We start from the raw sequence: 24,579 nt of genomic DNA on the forward strand, positions 1-24,579 counted from the left end.
ATATTCAGGAACTAAAGCTAACGTTCCACAGCTATACGTTATCATTATAAGATAAAATAGATCTGTTGAATGAATGGGGTCATGTGACAGGCTTCACTTTTTGCAACAGGACACAGGTCTGCGTAACGAATGCTCTACGTTTCCAGACCAGTTCGGTCTTCAACAATACTCACAATGAGACAGCTTCCTCCCATTATGAGGAGAGAAAAGAGTAATTTTTATTACTTTTTTTTTTTTTTTTTTTTTTGCATTTTGCATTTTGCATTTTGCATTTTGCATTTTGCATTTTGCTTTACGTCGCACCGACTTAGGTAGGTCTTATGGCGACGGTGGGGTAGAGAAGGACTAGAACCAGGAAGTAAGTGGCCGTTTGCTTTAAGGTACAGACCCAGAATTTGCGTGGTGTGAAAGTGGGAACCACAGAAAACCATCTTCAGGGTTGACGGCAGTGGGGTTCGAACCTACTATTTCCCGAATGCAAGCTCACAGCTGCGCGCCTCCAACCGCACGGCTAACTCGCCCGGTACAAAGAGTAAGATATACGCATCCTTTTAATTATATGAACGAGTAAAATACGTCAAATCTAGACTAAACTACTTGTAAGATAACTTTTTGTCCATTATTAACTTGGTTACTGTGGTATTTCCAAGCAGCTTTCAAAAAAAAAAAGAAAAAAAAAAGTTATGTTTTGACCGAAAAGAATGCGTAGGTTTGTTTAATGTGAAAATAATGTCAATGGCTTTACGTCCCATAAACTACTTCTATGGTTTTCGGAGACGCTGAGGTGCTGCGATTTAGTCCCGCCGGAGTTCTTTTACGTGCTATAAATCTACCGACACGAGGCTGACGTATTTTAGCAACTTCAAATACTACCGGACTGAGCCAGGATCGAACCTGCCAAGTTGGGGTCAGAACGTCGGCGCCTCAACCGTCTGAGCCACTGAGCTGGGATAAGTTTGTTTAGAGGAGTTAGTTTGTAGTCTTAGGAGTAGGGGTTGTAGTAAGGATGTAAAGGAGAGGGCATATAAGTCTCTGGTACGACCCCAACTAGAGTAGGGTTCCAGTGTATGGGACCCTCACCAGGATTACCTGATTCAAGAACTGGAAAATATCCAAAGAAAAGCAGCTCGATTTGTTCTGGGTGATTTCCGACAAAAGAGTAGCGTTACAAAAATGTTGCAAAGTTTGGGTTGGGAAGAATTGAGAGAAAGAAGACGAGCTGCTCGACTAAGTGGTATGTTCCGAGCTGTCAGCGGAGAGATGGCGTGGAATGACATTAGTAGACGAATAAGTTTGAGTGGCGTTTATAAAAGTAGGAAAGATCACAATATGAAGATAAAGTTGGAATTCAAGAGGACAAACTGGGACAAATATTCATTCATAGGAAGGGGAGTTAGGGATTGGAATAACTTACCAAGGGAAATGTTCAATAAATTTCCAGTTTCTTTGAAATCATTTAGGAAAAGGCTAGGAAAACAACAGATAGGGAATCTGCCACCTGGGCGACTGCCCTAAACGCAGATCAGTATTGATTTATTTATTTATTTATTTATTTATTGATTGATTGATCGATTGATTGATTGATTGATTGATTGATTGATTGATTGATTGATTGATTGATTGATTGATTGATTGATTGATTGATTGATTGATTGACTGTTGATGTAACCATGCCGGAGAAAGCCAAGAAAATTGGCCGAGAGGATTTGTTGCGTTGACCACACGTCACCTCGTAATCTACAGGCGTTCGGACTGAGCAGCGGTTGCTTGGTAGGCTAATGCCCATCACGGCTGTAGCTCCATGGTGATTTGATTTGGTTTGGTTTTGGTTAGTGTTACATAACCACGATACCTCTAGTTCTTCGTGGTATACGAACCCAAGAACGTTGCTTGTTCACTTAAGAAAAGAAAAAAACACGGATGAAACCGTCAATATCGTGGTGACAGGCCGGTGATAATATAATTCGGCTATCACATCCATTGGAGGAAATAAAGCTTATTAAGAAGTTAGACCTCTTTTAATTTTTTGCAAGCCAAAAGCAGTGATAGAGAATTATACTCAGCAGAGAAACTTTTATTTACTGATCACGTCTGCTACTCCGGGCCGAGCTTCTTGGCTGAATGGTTAGCGTATTGAACTTTGGCTCAAAGTGCTTGGGTTCGATTTCATTCCGGTCCGGGGATCTTAAGTTGGTATGGTTCATTTCTCTGGCTAGGAAGCTAGATGTTTGTGTTCGTCTTTTTTTAAAGCTATTTGTTCGGGGTGTCAACATAGAAAAGGGGCTGCCTGGCCAAGGCGTGCTCGGTTCGCCCGGAAGGACGTGGGTTCGAATCCCCGCCACGAAGTCGTAAAATTTAAGAATCGAGATTTCCACTTCCGGAGGTGCATATGGCCCTGAGGTTCACTCAGCCTATACCAAAAATGAGTTCCAGGTTAATTCTTGGGGGCAAAGGCGGCCGGGCGTAGAGCTAACCACTCTACCCCATCACGTGCCGAGGTTAACAACGCCTCCAAGGGCCTTCATGGCCTGTACGGAGTTGACTTTGCTTTGTCGATCTAGAAAGATCTTTTGCCCCTACTTGCACCATACATATGTGAGGAACATGCGTGTATTTTGTAAATGGCGGAAGTGTAAAGTGTTGAATGTGAGGAAAGGAACGTTAAGGACGACACAAACACCCAGTCCACAGGCCGGGTATATTAATCATTTACAATTAAAAACCCCTGACCCCGCCGGGAATCGAACCCCGGGCTGCCGGGTGACAGGCGGACGCGTTGCCCCCTACACCGCAAGGCCGGACGGTGTTCGTCTTAATACATTTCTTCTACATACAACTCACCACATTCCCAGCCAGCACGGAAACATGCAGTAGTGAATACATCTCTACACATAGGATTGGCGTCAGAAAGGCATAAAAAAAACCATGGCACTACAGCCCTTGAAGGGTCTTGGCCTACCAAGCGACGGCTGCTCAGCCCGAAGGCTTGCAGATTACGAGGTGTCGTGTGGTCAGCACGACGAATCCTCTCGGCCGTTATTCTTGGCTTTCTAGACCGGGGCCGCTATCTCACCGTCAGATAGCTCCTCAATTCTAATCACGTAGGCTGAGTGGACCTCGAACCAGCCCTCAGGTCCAGGTAAAATTCCCTGACCTGGGCGGGAATCAAACCCGGGGCCTCCGGGTAAGAGACAAGCACGCTACCCCTACGCCACGGGGCCGGCATCCAGCCGTAATATTAGGTCAAATCTACCTCATGACCTGACCGCAGTAAATAGGTGAAATGGCCAAGAAGCATAGTTTCTATTACACCGTGTTGAAAGCCCTTTAAACTAGTACAGAAGGGAATGTGATGAGTGTAATAATAGACACAATAAAGAATTAAGAATACCTTTTCAATGAAACTAGGGTTTGCAGTAATCAAGGTGTTTGATTTCAGACGTGATGCACAGAGTGTGAAAGAGACAAAGGAGTAAGTAGCGTTACGAAAATGTTGCAAACCTTGGGCTGGGAAGATTTGGGAGCAAGCAGACGAGATGCTCGTCTGAGTGGTATGTTCCGAGCTGTCAGTGGAGAGATGGCGTGGAGCGACATACGTAAACGATTAAGTTTGAGCGGTCCGGGCTAGTTTGCCGTGTGGTTAGGGACGCGCGGCTGTGAGCTTGCATCCGGAAGATAATGGGTTCTAATCCCACTGTCGGCAACCCTGAATATGGTTGTCCGTGGTTTCTCATTTTCACATCAGGAAAATGCTGGGGTTGTACCTTAATTAAGGCCACGGCTGCTTCCTTCCAACTCCTATGCCTGTCCTGTCCCATCGGCGCCATAAGACCTATCTGTGTCGGTGCGACGTAAAGCCACTAGCAACAAGAAAAAAAAAAAGACAAGTTTGAGCGGAACTTTTAAAAGTAAGAAAGATAAAGTTGGAATTCAAGAGGACAGATTGGGGCAAATATTCATTTATAGGATGAGGGGTAAGGAAGTGGAATAATTTATCAAGGGAAATGTCCGATAAATTTCCAGGTTCTTTGAAGAGTTTAAGAAAAGGCTAGGTAAAGAACTGATAGAGAATCTGCCCCTTGTGTGACAGCCCTAAATGCACATCATTGATTACTGACTGAAGATAAGTATACCTTACGTACTTACTAACTTATTTCCTGTTGCTCCCTCTGGAGCATAGGGCCTTGGCGAAATTTCTCCACACAGTACGGTTCCTGGCCATTCTCTTCACTTCGCTCCAGGTCTTGTCAACCTCTGCGATTTCCTTTTCGATCGTCCTCTTCCAGGTCTTCTTTGGCCGACCTCGCTTTCTGGTGCCTTGAGGGTTCCAGTCCAGCACTGCCCTCTCAACAGCTCCATCCGGCTTCCTTAATGTATGGCCGATCCAGCGCCATTTCCTCTCCTTGATCTGGATGTCAATCGGCTGCTGATTTGTCATGGTCCAAAGATCTTCATTAGAGATTATATCTGGCCACCTCACATTCGTTATGCGACGCAGACATCTATTTATGAACACCTGTAGCTGGTTATTGATCTGTTTTGTAACTTTCCATGTTTCACAGCCGTATAAAAGAATCGACTTTACATTGCTGTTGAAGAGGCGAAGCTTAGTCTTCCTGGAGATGTTTCTATTCTTCCACACGGGATAGAGCTGGACAAACGCACCATTTGCCTTCCGGATACGGCTTCGAACATCTTCCTCTGCTCCCCCATCCGTTGTAACTATACTTCCAAGGTAGAGGAAGGATTCAACTCGCTCAATTTCCTTTCCATTTACTGTCAAGCTGGTCATGATATCCGAATTAATCCTCATCTCCTTGGTCTTATTTGTGTTGATCATGAGACTGCACATTCTGCTTCCTTCTGCAACCTACTCAGTTTACCTTCTATGTCCCGGTACCGCTGCGCCATAAGGCAAATGTCGTCTGCGAAGTCAAGATCTTCAAGCCTGTCTCTCATCCCCCATTGAACACCGCTCTTCCGTCCTCCTATTACCTTCTTCATCACACTGAGACCAGCAGGAACAGAGTGGGAGAAAGAACGCACCCCTGTCTCACTCCAGACTTGACGTTTAACCTTTTCTGTTAGTTTAAGTATACCTACAAATTCGATATTTTCAGTAGTTATTTAATGAATTACTTTATTTTAGCCTGAGTTTAGAATTAAAACTTGTTTAGCCTTAGAAAGATAGGAAAAACCCCACACTTTTCCAGAAAAAATTAATACAGGTAGAGTGAAACCAACCAAACTTATTCCTCAGCTAAATGTTGGATTATAGTTATGTAGACAGCCAGTTTTAGTATTCCAATTTGACTCTTGTTCTTCAAAGAACCGTTTTCTTACTTTATCTCAGTGTTCTTATTTCATTACATTGACAAATGCAAGCATGTATTTCAGAGTATTACCGAAGAAAACAATCTGTGCTTCTCCTGAAAAACGAGTTAAACTGGACATACAAGGTTTTCATTCTTAGGAGTCCTTATACTGATAACTTGGTCTTGATGGCAGTTTGTGCCGAAAACTTGCAGTTTAATATATTGAGGTCTTAAAAGAAATGCAGCGGGTACGATACGAAAGTTAGTATTGCCAGTACCAAAGTACTGTAAATTAGGTAAAAATGACTCGATTCAGGTAGAGGTTACAGAACTAGAACAGAGAGATAATGTCAAGTGCTTATAATGGGTATTCTTGCAAGATGGTAGTGTATATATACTAGAGTACTTGCAATATTCAGTACAACTTGTGACAATAAAGTTCGGTGAATGAAGTCAGAACGGTCGATCCGGCAACAGTGGCGACACACAACGCTGCACCTGCGTAGCAGCAGGTTTTGACCACCTGCTCCCAACGTTGTTCAGTTGAGCATCGTGTGTGTGCCGTGTAAGACCTGTTTGACACAGTGCGTGTTTAGTGCTTTGGTTCTGAACTGCGAACAGGAACATGAACGACCAAAAGATCAATGTACAGTTTTGTTTTAAGCTTGGCAAGACACCGAAAGAAACGCATGCGATGCTGGTACGTGTTTATGGAGATCAAGCACTGTCCTTGAAGTGTGTGTACGAGTGGTTCGCCCGTTTTCGAGGAGGCCGGGAAAGTGTTTCTGACAACCCCCGCAGCGGAAGACCGGCGACCGCCGTCATTGACGAAAACGTTGAGAAGGTGAGGGAGGATATTAATCACGAACAATCGGCGATTAACTGTGCGCATGAAAGCGGATGAACTGCAGATTAACCGTGAATCTGTGCGACAAATCGTTACCCAGAAGTTAGGGAAGAGGAAAACGTGTTCTCGTCTTGTGCCACATCACTTGACTGACGATCAGAAGCAGGCACCTTTAGAGGCTTCACAGGATTTTGTCGAAACGGCGGATACGAAACCAAATTTCTTGAACTGTTGTCGCTAAGGATGAAACCTGGTGTCTCAGGTACGACCCTGAAACGAAACGGTAAAGCATGGAATCGTGTTCTCCGGGATCCCCTCGCCGGAAAAAGATCAGAGCCGAAAAGTCACGCATCAAACTCGCTTTGAAAGGAAAGAGATTTGACGATATTCCTGACATCCAACGAAACGTGACGAGGCTTTTGAACACAATTCCAAAGGAAGCCTTCTTGCAAAGTTTCCAGGACATGTATCGCTGATCTCACCAGTGCATAGTTATGGGAGGGGATTACTTCGAAGGACAGTAAGGTCACTGTCGTGCATTGTTCATCTATGTTGATAGTACAGGACTATTCACGGAACTTTATTGTCACAGGTTGTATTATACCCTACAGGGCACATCAGTACTGCAGGATCATACCTACCTGCTCATCTTCTTTTGCATACGGGCACCAGCTCAGCTGCAGTCGGCAGAAGTGGTCGCTAGTTGGGTTCTTATGACGAGAGGGTCATGGGGAACTCATACAATTACATTAAACTACGAAATGAGGAACACTTTCGCTGTGATCAGAATTTTTGAGCATAAGTTTGTATTCATAACTCAAATTATTTACAATGATTGCACCTGGAGTGCCCAAATAAGTGCCCCAAAGGCTCACATCTACAGTTTAAAAGGAAAACAAAGAAAATACAATCTGGATGATGACGTTATGCTGAAGTTTGTCGATCTGTAAACCAAGAAAGACCGGATGTGTTCCCCACATGGAAACCGCATCCCTATGCCTGCGACATAAAATGATATGATGGTAGAATCAAGGATACCCGCAGAGATTACCACTATTATGAAAGTTTCCCCCCATACCGGGATATTTATATACACAAAAATTAGCAGCACAGTAAGTAATAAAAATAATCTCAGATAACCTACTCTAGCGCCCTCAATTTCCTATTTACACGGACGTGAACCCACGTCCATCAGGCAGAACTTTGTGTCGACAGATGGACTCTTACAATAATTGTATCGTGCAAGATAACTTAAGGGTAAATATGCAACCATAAGAAATGCAGAAACAACAAAAAATAAAGGAAAGGAGATAAACGTTCGAATGAATGAGGTAACAGTGTCCCCAGAAAACATCTCTGTCTCAAAGGAAAGATGACCTTCCCGCAGGCTACACCAAGATGGCTGTGCTACCCCCAGAGTGCGGGCCGTGCATTGACCTGCTGCGTCTAGCCATGAGGGACTCGCCCTACGCAAAAAATGTGTAAACACACCGACCGGCTGTGACCCAGTATCACTGGTTCTCGTGCTCCCAGAGCTAACTTCACAAAGGGGCTTTTATTTATCTACACGCTTGACAAAGCAAAATAGCCACAAAATAAGTGAGGAAATACATCTAACACTATGTATCCGATTTCACTGACAAACAAGCACGGGCCCCAATTATAACATCAAAAGTCTACGATCGTACTACACCCCGATAAATCCAATATCGTCAAATTTACGACGAGGTCACAGTCACCTAAGGTCTGTGGTTCAAGCCCTGTCTGGCAGAGTCGCACAGAGTCCAATAATACTAATGTCTCCTCCAGCGTTACAGATCACGTTCATTTAAGTTGCATAAATAGAGCCATGCCTAAGATCGAAATACGATTAGCATGCACCCCTAACATCACGCAGATATGTCTGCCCTTCCCTTGGAATATAATGGGAATTACACATAGTGATCCTAATCCTACAAGTAAAATGTATTTAACGACCGACCCAAAGGAAAATATCCGGTCTATCGTACTCAAACAAATACGTATCACTAGGCACACTACCTCTTGCCGCGAAAACAAAAATTACCTCATTGTCTGCTTTACATAAAGGAAAGAAAATCTATCTACACTTACCCTTTAAATATATCCAAACTATCTTAATATGCAGCCTGATGGGCCACAATCAAATCCTATATTAATATTTACAACGTTTAAGTCTACTATCTCTGCGTGACACCTTAACTCTACCATATGTCTAGTATCTCATGGTCCACTTATTTCATTGTTGATCTCCTCCTCTCTCCCTCCGGGTAGGCTATCATGATTTAGCCCATCATGGTAGAGGTCTCAGCCAGGGTCGATTCTTGGAGTCCGGTCTTCCTGCCCCGCTGGTTCATGGTGCTGTCTTCTTCTTGAGGGATGCCTCGTTCAAGGTAGCGTCTTCGAAGCCACGTTCTGGAGTTCTTACACCTCACTTCCCTCGGAATATCTCGACTTCTTACTACAATGAAATATTCACTTTAAACACAACGCAACATTCTGGACTTCATGTAGGTTGAGCTAACATACAGCGCTAACACTTTGCCATATACATTCCTCGTCCTCTATTCTCGTATAACTGAATACTCGCTAACTTGTGCACTATGCCACAAACTATTTTCTGCTCTAGAGACTATCCACTCGGTTATTGTGTTTTTAAGCCCGCTTAATTTGAATTCAACAGTCTATCAGAGGATAAATATAGACCTCCTTAGCCTATTGTCCACACTTCCTCGGCACCTCGGGAGCTTCGCCCCTGCCGCTATTTATCAGAGTCTATAAGTACGGCGTTCTTTTGTTGCTGATACAATTAACCACAGGCGATCTCACTGATAGGTATCTGAACATCGCGCCACCTATAAATCCACCACCTGTAACTCTGTAAGTCACCGATCCACTGGATCAAAGTTATCGCACTGTAATAATTACACACTGTCTTTGTTCTGAACAAAAGGTTTCTGGCGCAATCTAGGCAGACGTGCGACGCGTGCTGGCAGCAATATGATCGTCAACTGGATGATCTCCCCACATATCACTCAGCTTTTATATGAGGCAACACACCAAAGGACGCCAGGGAAAGTCCCGAGGAACAACTTGAGTCTGGAATGTGGCCACTGCAGAGCTTCCCACGGTGGTACATATTTATTGATCTCATTCTATGTTAATAGACCTAGAGGTATCTACAGCTTCGTAAAATTCTAGCAATCATTTCCATCTTTTTATTTTCCTGAGAAGCCTTCAATTACGGGAATTACGACACAATTTCCGTAAGGTGGTGGGCCTGTCTGCTCCCGCTAAAAATCTCTGTTAAGATGGCAGGTCTCTCCCCCAGACAAAATCCCATCTCTCTTTCTCTCTTCCTCACATATTCTTTCTTCGTCACACATGACCACGCCTTGCCTCGGGAAATCACCTTCTCGATTCCCGCGCTCTATATAGCATCACGCCCTCACAAGCGGCGTCCTACTGCAAAATTTTTACTGCGTTAAATATCCATTCTCGCGGTTAAGTATAATGGTACAGTATGTAGTGCTAGAAATACAGTACATACAGGATGTATCAGAACTATACCGACAACATATCAGGGATGCTCTTCGCGTTAAGAACGATGGCGCAATCCGATTGGCGGAGAATTTTTTTTCTCGAGAAAATTAGGTTACTCTGTACTTCCGGACAAGCGGTTCAAATTGATGAACTTGCCGTATTTGCTATGCCAGAGCACAAGCCACTGTCTTGCTTCAGGGAATGACAGGGGGGAAGGGAAAGTGGGGTGTATGATGGAGATAGAGACTTGCCACTTCCCTTCCCCCCGCCCCTCTGACGCACAGCAACAGGCAGCGGCTGGCTCTTTGACATAGTACTCGTAAATACGGCGTCCATTTGAATCGCGCGCCAGGTAGTAACCTCAATTTCTCGAAAAGAAAAGAACAATTTTCTCCATCAATCGGATTGCACCATCGTACTTAACATAACACAAAGGGCATCCCTGATTTCTTTTGTCGGTATATTTCTGATACACCCTGTATATTACTAGTAGTTCAATGTCGAACGCAAGGATAGAAAGGACTAGTATTGGGAAGGAAGCGACTGTAGCCTTAGTTAATGTTCAGTCCCAACAATTGCCTGGTGTGAAAATGGGAAACCAGAGAAAGCCATCTTCAGGGCTGTCGACGGTGGGATTCGAACGCACGATCCAACGCACCATCCCCTGAATGCAAGCTCACAATTACGCGACCGTAACCACGCGGTCAACTCGCTCAGTTATAGCAGTATAGTAAGTAAAATCGAGTCAAGGTGTAGCAAAGCTAATCCAGTGATTTTGCAGTTGAAATCGACGGTATTCTGTAAGAAGGACGAAACTATCCTAAATCCGTTCTGTTTTAAAATCTAATACTCCCTCTTTATTGGTCGCAATCTTTGTTCACTTGAGTTAAGTGCATCAACGGGACAGTAGCTAACACTCCTTAGGTTTCCCAGCATCGAACAGTGAAGTGCAGTAATTAACTTGCTGTAACTTCCTCTCAGTTATACAATGATCTTAAACTAAAAGAAATACGGCTAAGAAATGTCAAGGATCAGAAAATATGTCTCAAATACCACTATCGTACTACATATTAAGTCATTCAATAGATATCACTATACTAATTAAAGTTACTGAATTTTTCAAAAATTACAAACTTTTAGGTGCCGGTATTTATGTTAGAGGTTCAATTTTTATAATTTTTCGTTCTGAAAATGTACATATCTTTAAAAAATCTGTATTAGTTAATATTTAAGTCATTGTATACTAGTTAATTAATTTAAGTTACAGTGGCAGTTAGTTACAGCTAAAGGAACTGTAGTCCTACTTGTAATTAAATTTAAATTAATCAGTTTCGATTTTCTTTCAATTTCACTCATTTGCAGTATGGGGGTGAAAACTAATTGGACTGAGGGTATCTTGTCCATAAAGGAAAAGTAACAGACATGAAGATGAAGAGAAGGATTACTGATGAATACAGGCGGGACCAATGACAGGAAGGCTGTTGCAGTGAAGAGATAAAAGGATAAGTTAATAATGAATTTGATCATAAATCTAAAGTCAACTTGATTCCAACCCGATTGTCTTCGAAAATCTCAGGACCTTCATACTGCACAATATTTATTTATTTATTTATTTATTTATTTATTTATTTGACCGAGCTTGATAGCTGCAGTCGTTTAAGTGCGGCCAGTATCCAGTATTCGGGAGATAGTTTGTTTGAACTCCACTGTCGGCAGCCCTGAATATGGTTTTCCGTGGTTTACCATTTTCACACTAGCTACCTTAATTAAGGCCACGGCCGCTTCCTTTCCTCTCCCAGCCCTTTCCTTGCCCATCTTCGCCATAAGACCTATCTGTGTCGGTGCGACGTAAAACAAATTTTAAAAACTATTTATTTAAACTTTGCCTATTACAGAGATTACCTAAAATTACAATAGGCAGTACGTAGTAAATATATAGAACATTTATTTTTTAAATAAATGAATATGTTGGAAGAAAAGAGGAAAGACAAAATAAACAAGATGCGTCTGTCTCGCAGACAAACAAAGCATCTTTATGTGCATCCATAATTTGTTATTAAGTTCTAATAAGTGCATTAATTAACATTATCAGTGAAAACAAATCAGTAAAACGAAATAATCTACTCATAAGACAAAATTTACAATGAAGTAATGTAGAGCATATAGCAATATACGGTATTGGAATATTTAGTAAAGACAGTTTAATACTAACCATAAAGAAACTTCACAGATCAGATATGTGTAAACCAATGTGAAACAGAAATTCGCAAATTGACATTGCAAAATCAGTATTATTAATCAATATTATTAACGTCACACAAAAGATGTCAATTTTGTTGCTAACTGACGTTATTAAGGTCATGAGTGGCAGACTACATATGTACCTGCCATGGCGGATGAAAGTTTTACTTAACATGGTAGAAACCTGTTAATTTCGTGTGACCGCCACGCGTCTCGCCTTCAAGCTAATTATATTGACTGAAAGCTTTTCTCACTGTCAAACAGTATTACTTCATACACACCCAAAGAAGTTAGTTAATTTTCTTTAAGGTATTTAAGTCACTTCCCACGTCCCCACTCATTCCATGTCTAGCTCTTTCGTCCGCATTGTTGCATTATGCATAACTTTCGTTTTGTTGAAAAGTCTTCACGGCCGAGAATAATGACGTGATACTATTTTGGGTTTACGCCGTGTGAAGTAAACAAACTGCAGAGAAACTTCAATTTTCACGAAGACTTTGCTCCACTTTCTCAGAAGAGAACCATAAACCCAAAAGAATATCTGTGTTGGAGTGGTGCTTAGGTTGGTGTTTCATTCTAATACTTATCTTTACTTCTTCCACTACGACATGTCTGATCCGCCTTTGACTCATGAAGAGAAATAATATCATCCCCTGACCAGTTCTCAACTTCTACAGGAGCTCGCTGCTTGCAGTGTTGACGACACTGCCCCAGCGTAATTCACTGATGTTCAAACTTATTTTCTTCTACTGGTTTTACGTCCCATAAACTCAGAGAGGTATTATGGTGACGATGGGGTAGGACTGGAAAGGAAGCAACCGAAGTGCATCCTTAACATTTGCCTGGTGTAAAACTGGGAGACCATCTTTAGAGCCGCAGAAAGTAGGGTTCTGAATGCAAGCTAACAACTACGTGACCCGAACCGCTCAGCCAAATCGCTCGGTAAATTCACTGGAAGCAGTATTTCCTGTGGATTATTTTACTCTCCATATGATGCTATCTGAATTACACCGCTGTTCACCAACACCAGAACACGTAAAATATAAGTTTGGCTATAACGTATATTTTTACCAAATGTGTACATTGGACAATACTGAAGGCATAAGTACTTCAGTACCCTGCGCCCCTAGTGATTCATGATTGTCAGTAGGTGGTGTGGCCATCTTTGGCGTTGATCACCTACTGTACTGCTCTCCACACTGAGACATCGAATCAAAGTAATTTTTCAAGTGCTCTCTATCCGCATTCAAAGTTTATCAAGATTTGCTGCTGGGCAGTTGTACCCCTGGAACCTACGTTTGCGCATGTCCCAGACATATTCAGTGGGACTTAGAGGTCGGGACGGTAGTGATGTGTTGTTTTCATGGAGGAAGGCACGGGTATGCGGTCTGGCGTTGTGCTGCGAAAATTTAACCCTGAAAAATATGGAAGGTTGACCAAACTCAGAATGGTGTTAACGTAGCTGGCACTCGTTATGGTGATACTGACTCGCTCGAGATGTGATTTACTGCCGTACTCGAGAGCATTGTCAGACATACTTTTATTTTTAGTAATTAGTAACAAGAGTTAATGATCACTTGAGAAAAAACGGAAGATCGTATTTTTTTGTCAAGGAACTCTCAATTACATAAAGAAAATTTAGAGACAATACAAATACTAGATCTAAATTCACTTCGCGTCCATTAATTCTTGAATTGTCACCAGATATCTTCACCACACACCCAAGACCAGCACGCACGTGTTGGTACAGTATAACTCATGCAAATACCCTCTACCATACAGTCTTTCACAAGTCGTCTGCGAATACAGATTCTGCCATCATTTTCTCGTAAACAGGAAGACGATTAGTCCGCAAAGACCGAGCGATTGGCTGCGTGGTTTGCGTCACGTAGCTGTGAGCTTGCATTCAGTAAATAGTGGGTTCCAAACCTACTGTCTGCAGCCCTGAAGATGCTTTTGCGTGGTTTCCCATTTCCACACCAGGAAATGCTGGGTGGGACTATACCTTAATTAAAGCCACAATCGCTTCCTTCCCGATCATAGCCCTTTTCTATCCCTTCATCGCCATAAGTCATATCTGTGTCGAAGCAAAGTCATCTCCGTACAAGCCATGAAGGCCCTTGGAGGTGTGGAAGGTAAAGGCTTCCACTATCCGTAACCTCGGCACTTGATGGGGGAGAGTAGTTAGCTCTACGCCCGTCCGCCTTTGCCCCCGGGAATTAACCTGGTACTCATTTTTGGTGTAGACTGAGAGAACCTCAGGATCATATGCACCTCCGGAAGTTTTTACTTGCAAGTTGCTTTACGTCGCAGCGACAAAGATAGGTCTTATGGCGGCGATGAGACAGGAAAGGGCTAGGAATGCGAAGGAAGCGGCCGTGGTCTTGGAAAACCATCTTCAAGGCTGTCGAAAGTAGGGTTCAAACCCACTATCTCCCGAATACTGGATACTGGCCGCACTTAAGCGACTGCAGCTGTCGAGCTCGATCCTCCGGAAGTGGAAATCTCGTTTCTTAAATGTTTCGTCTTCGTGACGGGGAATCGAAACCAAGTCCTTCCGGGTAAAGCAAGCATGTCTTTACCGCCTCAGCCAGGCAAACTGAAAAAATCACATGTTATCGTAAGCTATGCCTCTCATCGGGAAATATTCGTGTAGTTAAATTCTTTCATATTCAGCACAAGAAAAACTGCTGTGAATTTTTAGCGTTTCACGAACACTTTGCTCAACTTCCTCGTGAAATCTTATGTTTGCCTACGGTTTGACTCGTTTTACAGGGCATAAACCCTTTAGTATAATTTCTATATAGTTTCTAAATTGAATGTCATCTTCAATCACCTCCCAATTTATTTTAAATACATTTTAGATGAAAGAACGTCTCCGGAAATTATTATTATTGTTACGGAATTTTCGTGGAACAGAGAGAGGTGAAAGAAGGTGTGGGCTGGAATGGATCTACCTACGAGAGACAAAGATTAATTTAAAACTTTAAAATAAAGGTTATATTAAATATTAACAAAAGCTGTTTTCAGGTACAGGTAAGTCAGGTACAAAATGGCAATTTAGATACAAGAATAGCAAACCCAAGAATCGGTAATTTATAAGGTTTGAGCTTCGAGCTTCAAATGCACAAGTTTACAACGTCGCTAATGTTGCGTTTAGTTAGATAAGGAGAGATATTTTCCAAGACACAATTTTCCAGAGCACTTTGCTCCAACCTTTACAATTTACAGCCTTCAAAAGGCACCACTTAAAATTACACAGAAACCCTTACGGCCTACTCAAGGCAACTTTACACAATACCTTTTCATTTATGGCCTCTCTAGGCACAACCTACAATTTACAATTTAGATTACACAGGGGTATCTAGCACCCATCCTACTGGGCCTTCGTGAAAAAGAAGACCAGTTTAAATTACTGGCCCAGACTAAAAAATGTATGGAGGCGTACACTTGCGCTCCTTGAAAACCAAGTTTTAAAACCCTACTTGGGCTCGCGGCCCGATGATACAGAGGCTAATCCCAAACTATTGAGGTGACTAGAAGGAGAAGTTAATTAATGATTTACAGGAGAAAAACAGTTACAAAATCATAGTCACCCCAAGATAAATTGAATGGGAATTCGAGAGGCTAACGCACTCTCTATCCCCGACTTACAGTTTAAGTCCTTATGCAATTTTACATGAGACAGAAGAAATTTAACATTTTAGAGAACAGACGGTTACATAGCTAAAGATTAGAACCTTCCCCTCGGGTCAGTTTGCGGAGATAGCTACAGGGATAGAAAACTGATGGCCATTACCTGGACTGATGTTCTGCCTGCCGAAGAATAAGGAACTCCACCTCCTCTCTAAACACACACACAGTAATTCGACGATCTATTAGACACGTTAACTTGAAAAAGCCGCAGCTTTTATACCCAAGGGGAAGTATCGAGAAGGCTCTGGACTAAATCCGGACACACCCTCTTATTTTATTGGATAACCAAAAGGTTACAAGAAGCCTATGATTGGCTGAAAAATAAATACAGAAAATTTATGATTGGTTAAAAACCAACGCTGGCGGGATGAGAAGGAAGTGTTGCAAACCTTGAAGTATCAAAATAATGAACGGTAATTCAGTTGAGAAACCTATAAACACAAAACTTCTTCAAATCTCTAATTATACCACTTTGCACCAGAGTCATGATCTCGGTTTTTAGTAGAGCCATCTATGGAGGAAAGTGCGAACTTCTAGTGATACACGAAAACAAAACAAAGAAATCCAGTCAGTGTAGGCAATTTTAAAATAACACATTCCTCTGTTAATTAGTAATGACATTTTCTTATCAATGTCCCAACTTCATGCACTAGCAGTTTCAAGATGTGTTCGATAGATAGCGTTCCTCAAGGCGTTTCATCTGAATGTGCGGGGTTGAGGTGTACCTCCCGGTACAATTATTATTATGAAATTCAGAAGGGGAGAGAGACTTAGAACAACAGATGTATTCAACTGTAACGGCACACAGTTGGAAATCGTACCATCGTTTAAGTACTTAGGAATCACGTTCCAAACTACATGCTCAAGCTTCTCACTGCACATACAACATAAAACTGCAGCAGCAACCAAAGCTTAGTATGAAATACCAAAGCTCCGGCATCTGTCAAAAGATACCTCAATGACTCTATTCAAACAAAATTGGACCAGTAGTGACGTACGGTATGAAGTTAATATGGCGAAAATTTACTGCTCCAAGCCTCAAAATATAAATATATATGCCAGACCTCTGAAATGAATTCATGTTTCAAAATATACAGTAAACCGATTCACATATGCAACGGCTAATGCATCATTTTTCTTGGAGGACATTAAGTCAATATTTAGACTCCCGGATGCTGTTGCTCGAGGTACTAGAAGAAAGGCGACTAAAAGGACAAAAAATACCAGCAGAGTTCTTCAACACGGAAGAAGTAAGTAAGTAAGTAAGTAAGTAATTCGTCTTTATTCGTGGCGAAGTTAGGGCTCAAGGCCCTCTCTTACACTTAACCACAATATTTAAAATGAGTAACGTACATATAATATTTAAATAAACAGATCTTTTAAAATAATATGGTACTAATAGAAAATTTTGAGATTGTAATAAAAAAACTATTATAGAATGGACAACACTACAATCTAAGTGTACATGATGATAAATATAAAACTAACACTAGTGATAATAACAGACGGAAACACAGAAGAAAAAAAAACCTATAACTAGCAAATATATTTCTAATTTTTATGAATATATGCTCATTCACGCACTCATTCACACTACACACATCGAAAGTCAGCTAGAGGTATTCAGAAAGTGATTTCGGCAATCCGTCTTAAATCTCCTACGAGAACGCAAATCCCTAATGGTAGCAGGTAGGGTATTCCACAGCCTCGCGGCAGTGACTACAAAGGAGCGGTTGTAGGTCCTGGAGTGACTGAGAGATATTGTTAAACAGGAGCCAGATCGTGTATCGTGGTTATGATAGGAGGAGAGGTAATTAAATTTTGAAGAGAGATAATTCGGTACACCTGTGTTTAGAACTCCATGCAGAAGAGACAACATGTGGAGACTGCGACGCTCATGAACACGAAGCCATGACAACTCCCTGTAATAAGGTGAAATGTGAGAACCATATCGCAGCTTAAATATGAATCGAATACAGGTGTTTAAACTCCGTTCAAGCATCTTGTTACTGTCTTGAGATATGTCCGTAAGAAGCAAAGACTATTTTGTGGAGAGGGTCTAACTCCAAATTACGCCTCATGGGTTCCATGGAAAGATATGTCTGACGAATAGATTTCACACCCCAAATGATGACTGTGTCTGCTGACTTTGTGACATGTACTGTTCTCGTTGTCACTTAATGACCTGTTGCAACAGAACACAATCTCTCAGTGCATTTGCTAAAGACTGGTGAAAACATTGTGAATGATGCTCATGATCCGCTAAACCTGTGACTTTAGGGGTTCTCGTGCCAGGTATCAGACTTATTGTATTATGTTAACAGATCTATCTGTTTCAATATCTTGGGAGTAATATTCTGTAGGTAAATATTTATAATATCCACGGATAACCATTTGCGGATACGGATAACCATTCGTGGATACGGGTGCGAATGTTATTTTGTATATTACATTAAGTATGTAATGCTTGTGTAGATTTCATATGTTATTATATATGCACGTTGTGTTTAATAAATATTAAATTATTATTCATTATCATTATCATCATCATCACCTGTATCCAAGTTATTTCGTCCTTAGTAGTCATGTTACCTCCCATTAGTTGCTCCAGACCAGGAGGACAGATCCTCCCAGACGAAGTGAGAAGAAATTCCAAGAATGGTCACGTTTTTCACCGTCTAATACATGTCTTTAAACCAGTTCTACAAATCAGGAGTCCCGTTTGAATACTCAATGGACGTACTGGTCTTGAAAGGATCATTTATTTTCTTGAGGTGGAAATTACGTACCACTGTTGACGTAATTCTTCACGTTATACTGCATAGGCTCCAGGAAGTAGAACTAACCCTTTAGAAAGTAAGTTCTGAACTTTAGAGACGTTTTATAATCAGTAACTTGTCGGCTGGTGTACTGAAGTCCTAAGGCATTAGCTTTGTAACAGGATATGCATTCGTTTACAAATTCGCATCGGCTGCAGGGCAGGGATGTCGTAATTTGGAAGTTTACTAACCGAAACTTTTAGCGAAGGGTATTAAACAAACCCTTGGCGCAACAGCTCTTTGCGGGCCTTCCGTTGTCCAGATGACTGTTGCCCAACCAGATGTCCTGCAGATATTGGTTTTATCTCGAGGTCAGCGTGACGACATCAACCTATAACTTGAATCGCGACCGGGTCTGCAGATAGCTCCTCTGTTGATCTCACAAGGTCAGTAAACACCCCTTTCAGTCTTCATTTGAGAATCGGGACTTTCTGGCCAAGAAACAGGCACACTACCCGTACGGTACGTCACTAATACAGACACATAGATGGACGTCCAATAGAACGACTTCCTCTTGGTTGGCATCGTAAGATCTGCTTTGGGATTCTGCATTTTCAATTCTATTGACATCGTCCGTCCAGTTCTTTCGGTATTTTCCTACGAATTTTGACAATATACTTCTATGGTATTCGGAGACGTCGGGGAGCCGGAATTTTGTCCCACAAGAATCCCTTTCCGTGCTGATAACTCTACTGGCACGAGGCTGCATGTACCACTGGACTGAGCCTTGATCAAACTCGCCAACTTGGGTCAAGAAAGCTAGCACTCTACCGTTGAGCCATGACGGTATCGAATTACCTTTTATCGTGGCCGGCTCCATGGTTAAATGGTTAAATGGTTAGCGTGCTGGCTTTTGGTCCGGAGGGTCTCGGGTTCGATTCCCGGTCGGTTCGTGGATTTTAACCTTCATTGGTTCATTCTAATGGCTCGGGGACTGCGCGTGTGTGTGTGCCGTCTTCATCATTAGAATTCATCATAGGTAGGGCCCCATCCTCACAGATACGCAGGTCGCCTATACGGCGTCAACTTCGAAGACCTGCACCAGGCCTCTTCGAATACCACACGCCATTAATTAAATTACCATTATATCGTAGCTGCCACTAGGACGAACACAGAATGTTCAAGGATGAGCGGGCAATTAACTCTTTCGTGTTCTCAGGACTCCGTCCCATGACCTCCCAAATAGGAAACCGACGAGACAAGGAAGTGCTTTAGGCTATGAGTCTTCTGTCCTCATTTTTCAATAACTGACTCCAGAACATTTGTTGCTTAGATAATAATAATAATAATAATAATAATAATAATAATAATAATAATAATAATAATAATAATAATAATAATAATAATAATAATAATAATAATAATAATAATAATAATAATAATAATAATAATAATAATAATAATAATAATAATGTTATGTGCTCATGCGACTGCCAGCCCTCTGGAAGCCCTCTTCCAGTATTCCCTGCAAGGTACGCGTGAGTGATGCTGGGAATCACCTGGTCATCATCATCTAAGCAACAAGTGTTCTGGAGTAATTTATTGAAAAATGAGGACAGAAGACTCTGATAGCCTAAAGCACTTCCTTGCCTCGTCTTTATGTCTTGTGCCTCCGTCGATTTTCTGAAAGGCGAAACTATAACTGATCATAGGAAAGGGTTAGGAGTGGGAAGGATGCGGCCTTGGCCTTAATTAAGGTTGGCCTACAGCCCGTGCATTTGCCTGATGCGAAGATGGGAAACCACGGAAAAATATTTTTGAGACAGTTTTGGACATGTTGGGCTGGATATGTACTGAGGATGCAGGATAACAGAGCACCAGTAGATCTGTACGAAGGAGATCTGGAAGAAGGAGATCAACAAGGTATGCCGGACCCTCCAAATTGCTAACTGGGAAGAGCGGGCTCAAGATCGGAAAGGATGGAAGAGGATTGTGAGATCGGCACGGGAACTTCACGTCCCTCAGAAGCCTTCGGAATGAGTGAGAGTGAGTGGTTGCGTAAGCAACTACGATAAGTCGGTGAAATTAGGACACATAATTTGATTTCGATTTCCTAAGGATCCTGATCTTCTTAGTAAATGGATGCGTTCGGTTCCACGCGCAGACTGGCCACCAGTTTACAGACACAGATAGGTCTTTTACGGCGACGATGGGATAGGAAAGTGCTGGGAGTGGAAAGGAAGCGACCATGGCATTTGCCTGGCGTGAAATTGTGAAACCACGGAAAATCATCCTCAGGGCTGCTGACAGTGGGGTTCGAACCCACTATTTTCCGAATGTAAGCTGATAGCTACGTGACTCAAACCGCGCAGCCACTTGTTCGGTTATGTGCTTGTTTATATGGCGGCAATGCTACTATCATGCCCTAATAATAAATCCTAATAGCATCATTTGTGATATAAAGAAAGTAAACTCGTGTCTTCGTTCCGAGGTTGTGAAGCTCTTTACAACGGGGGTGAATCATTTTATCTACATACAGCCTTCCTGCCATTCTTAAATCTCCGACAGTATCGGGGCTCCAAAGGCGGCAGCTATTAGCGCTAGGACCTAGGGAAGGTTTTCATTCCCCTCCCCGAGGGGGAGGGGCGGGCCAACTAGAAGGTAACGCCTTCTCTCTGGCCAGGAGATTCGGCGGGTTTGGTGGTTTGGTGGAGTTGGGAGAGGGGAGATGGAGGTTTTATTCGGTGAAGGAGCTGGGAGGGCGCCTCGACCTCTTGGTCGAGCGCTTTATTGATTGTACAAATTTGTACAATTGATTTCTTTACATGATTTCTTGGTTTACATAATTGTGGCTTTGTTGGTACAATTAGTTGGGCATCTGCTTGTACATTTGTTTCTTTTCTCTGCTGAATGATTACAAAGGTTTGCAGTTCGAACATTTACAATATTTACAATGTTTACAATGTTAAATTTTAAATTTCGCCCCCTTTCTCTCTTTTTTAAAAATACTTTATTGGGGGGGTTGTATTATTTACAATATTTACAATTTTTGGCATTGTGAAAATTTACAATATTTACAAAAAATTCCAGTTGTTACATTCTTTTTTCAGACTTTACGAGTTAACAGTGTGCAGGGTGCTAACAGTTTCGCTACGGAGGTGGACATGTATGATATTTTGAATACAGTTCGAGTATTACATGAAAGTTTCGAATCAATCTAAATTACTTAACTCGTTTCTGAATGAAGCACACTGTAGAATCAGAATTCTTAAGAATACGAGAAAATGTCTCACGAGAGAACATCTAATGTGATGTCAACACGTTAGAGCACCCTAGACTTTAGATATGGGAAATCGTGTAGTATACCAGGAGACATAGTAACTCTAGTCCGTGCGGTTGTCAAAGAGCCCCACATTCCGTAAAGATCTTGTTGATTCATAGTGCGAGCGTTAATTAGCATTCAAAACACGTGTGCGAACACTAAGTAGCGCTGCTTGAATGTAATTTACGATGTTAGTATATAACAGAAAATTGTTTAAAGTTGTTTCTTTATAGGTTGCATGCATTTTTCTCCCCTTGACCCTGAATAAAACCGGGTGACTGTCACACCACGGAGAGTAAAAAACAATGTAGTAAATATGCCGGAGTTTTTCGTATGTATAGCAGAACCTCATTAATCCGGACAAACTGAGGCTCTAGGTTGTCCGAATTAATGAAAGTCCGGATTAAACAAAATAAATGAACCAAGGTACATACTTAAACACTCTGTTCAGTAAGAACGTGCACAGTACAGTATTTAAATTTAAGAAATACAAAGGTTATTTAGTATACAAGATAGGTAATTCAATTCAGTATTAGGCTCTACAAAATACAGTATAACTAGTGCAGTACAGAATTAGAACACGGCAAGCTTTACACAAGCTTTACACTTTCACGACCCAAATTCTTCGATCCTGAAAATTAAATGTACCCTTACAACCACACCTTGAAAATTCGACGGTATTATTTCTACTTCAAATTCCTGGAGCCGGGCGAGTTGGCCGTGCGGTTAGGAGCGTGCAGCTGTGAGCTCGCATCTGGGAGATAGTGGGTTCGAAGGGTCGGCAGCCCTGAAGATGGTTTTCCGTGGTTTCCCATTTTCACACCAGCCGAATGCTGGAGCTGTACCTTAATTAAGGCCACCACCGCCTTCTTCGCATTCCTAGGCCTTTCCTGTCCCATCGTCACCATAAGACGTAAAGCCGCTAGCAAAAAAAGAAATTCCTGGATTTGCGGAATTACTTTTATTTCAAATTCCTGGAATGACGATGTTACTTTTATTTCCAATTTCTGGTTTGACCACACCTGACACGCTTACTGGTTTGAAAAAACTGCTGATCATTTGTTGTCTTCCTTTGACATTCATTTCTTTAGTAATTAATTCACGCAAATGCCTCAAAGGTTTGTAATATGCAGACAGGTTTTCATCGCTGTTATCTTATTTAATAACAATGTTTAGATGGTCTTTAATTTCACTAAGTTTTGGCTTAGTGTTTATAATATCACCTAATTCATCTGGCCATATTCATCCGTTTCCGAGCTTTCTGGACTCGTAACTCAGCTTTATACTGTAATTGGTTGGTATGCATGTGTATGTATGTATGTATGTATGTATGTATGTATGTATGTATGTATGTATGTATGTATATATGTATGTATGTATGTATGTATGTATGTATGTATGTATGTATGTATGTATTATTATTATTATTATTGTTATTATTATTATTATTATTATTATTATTATTATTATTATTATTATTATTATTATTATTATTATTAAACGGTTGTCCGGATTAAGCGAAGTTCGGACTAAAGAGGTTCTGCTGTGTTATTTAACGTGATCAGGAAGGATTAAGTTTCGATACATGGGCATACCTCTTAGCGTACATATCTTGAGAAGATCCAGGTCCTTCTTCTTCATCTTTTCCCACATCCTGGTGGAGTCATGGATATGAACAGTACCACACATGTAGAGTCCTATTTTACGGCCGGATGCTCTTCATGACGCAAACCGATGTGGAGGAATTAGCCAGTCAAGAGTAAAATCCCGTACTTTGCCTGGAATCGAACCAGGGACCTTCTGAGCCGAAGACCGTGACGCTGACCATTCAGCCAACAAGTTCCAGCTCATTGGTGTCCTTAATTACGAGATTTGCATCGGTGCTAACAGAAACCATTTGAAAGCATGTATAGTGTTCTTGACGACCGTGTCGTAACCTACCACCTATTGAATACAAGCTTTACCCCTTCACAGCAAAATCGCTTGATCTTGAAAGTTTCCTTACAACCACACCGTGAAAATTCGACCATGTTAATTTTATTGCAAATACCTGGTTTCCTCCTAAATCTTATGCCTGAATCCAGTAGCTAAAGTTACAAACACTTGTACAATGCACCGTGATTTAGAACAAATGTGACGATGCCTAGTATGCTGTACAGGAAGGCAAAATGATCATTTTGCAACCATGTCCGAAAATCATTTGTTTGGAGGTCCGGCCCCGTGGCTATATGGTTAGCGTGCTGGCCTTTGGTCACAGGGGTCCCGAGTTCGATTCCTGACAGGGTCGGGAATTTTAACCATAATTGTTTAATTCTGTTGGCACGGGGGCTGGGTGTATGTGTCGTCTTCATCATTTCATCCTCATCACGACGCTCAGGTCGCCTACGGGTGTCCTCGGACACTCCCGGCACTAAAAGTCATAGCCCCCACGCCATTTCAATCAATGGTGGGGGCTATGGAACGTCGAAATTTAACAACGTTTTGGATATGGATATTGGTGTGCGTTCCAGATTTTTGTCAAGAAACCTCCACCAACCTAACAAATGCATCACATCGTGCATTAAATTACATAATATATTCGAAATGTTGACCGCCAACTTGATTACAGAACCTTAATCGGTGGAACAGAGTTTGGTGCACATGGTCAGACGTGTGGTTGTGTGCTCAGTAGTGCAGTCACTGCGTGGATTCCTGTGATAAAGTCCTACTTTGATGGCACAGGAGTCTCGCACACCATACCCTCGATAAGTTCGTCTTTGACGATGTGTGCTAATTTTGGACAGACGATAAAATCTCTGAGGTTGAAGTTCGACAATTGGAACAACTTTTGTAATTTAA

This window comes from Anabrus simplex, chromosome 5 (genome assembly GCF_040414725.1).
Source record: "Anabrus simplex isolate iqAnaSimp1 chromosome 5, ASM4041472v1, whole genome shotgun sequence".
Lineage (NCBI taxonomy): Eukaryota > Metazoa > Arthropoda > Insecta > Orthoptera > Tettigoniidae > Anabrus > Anabrus simplex.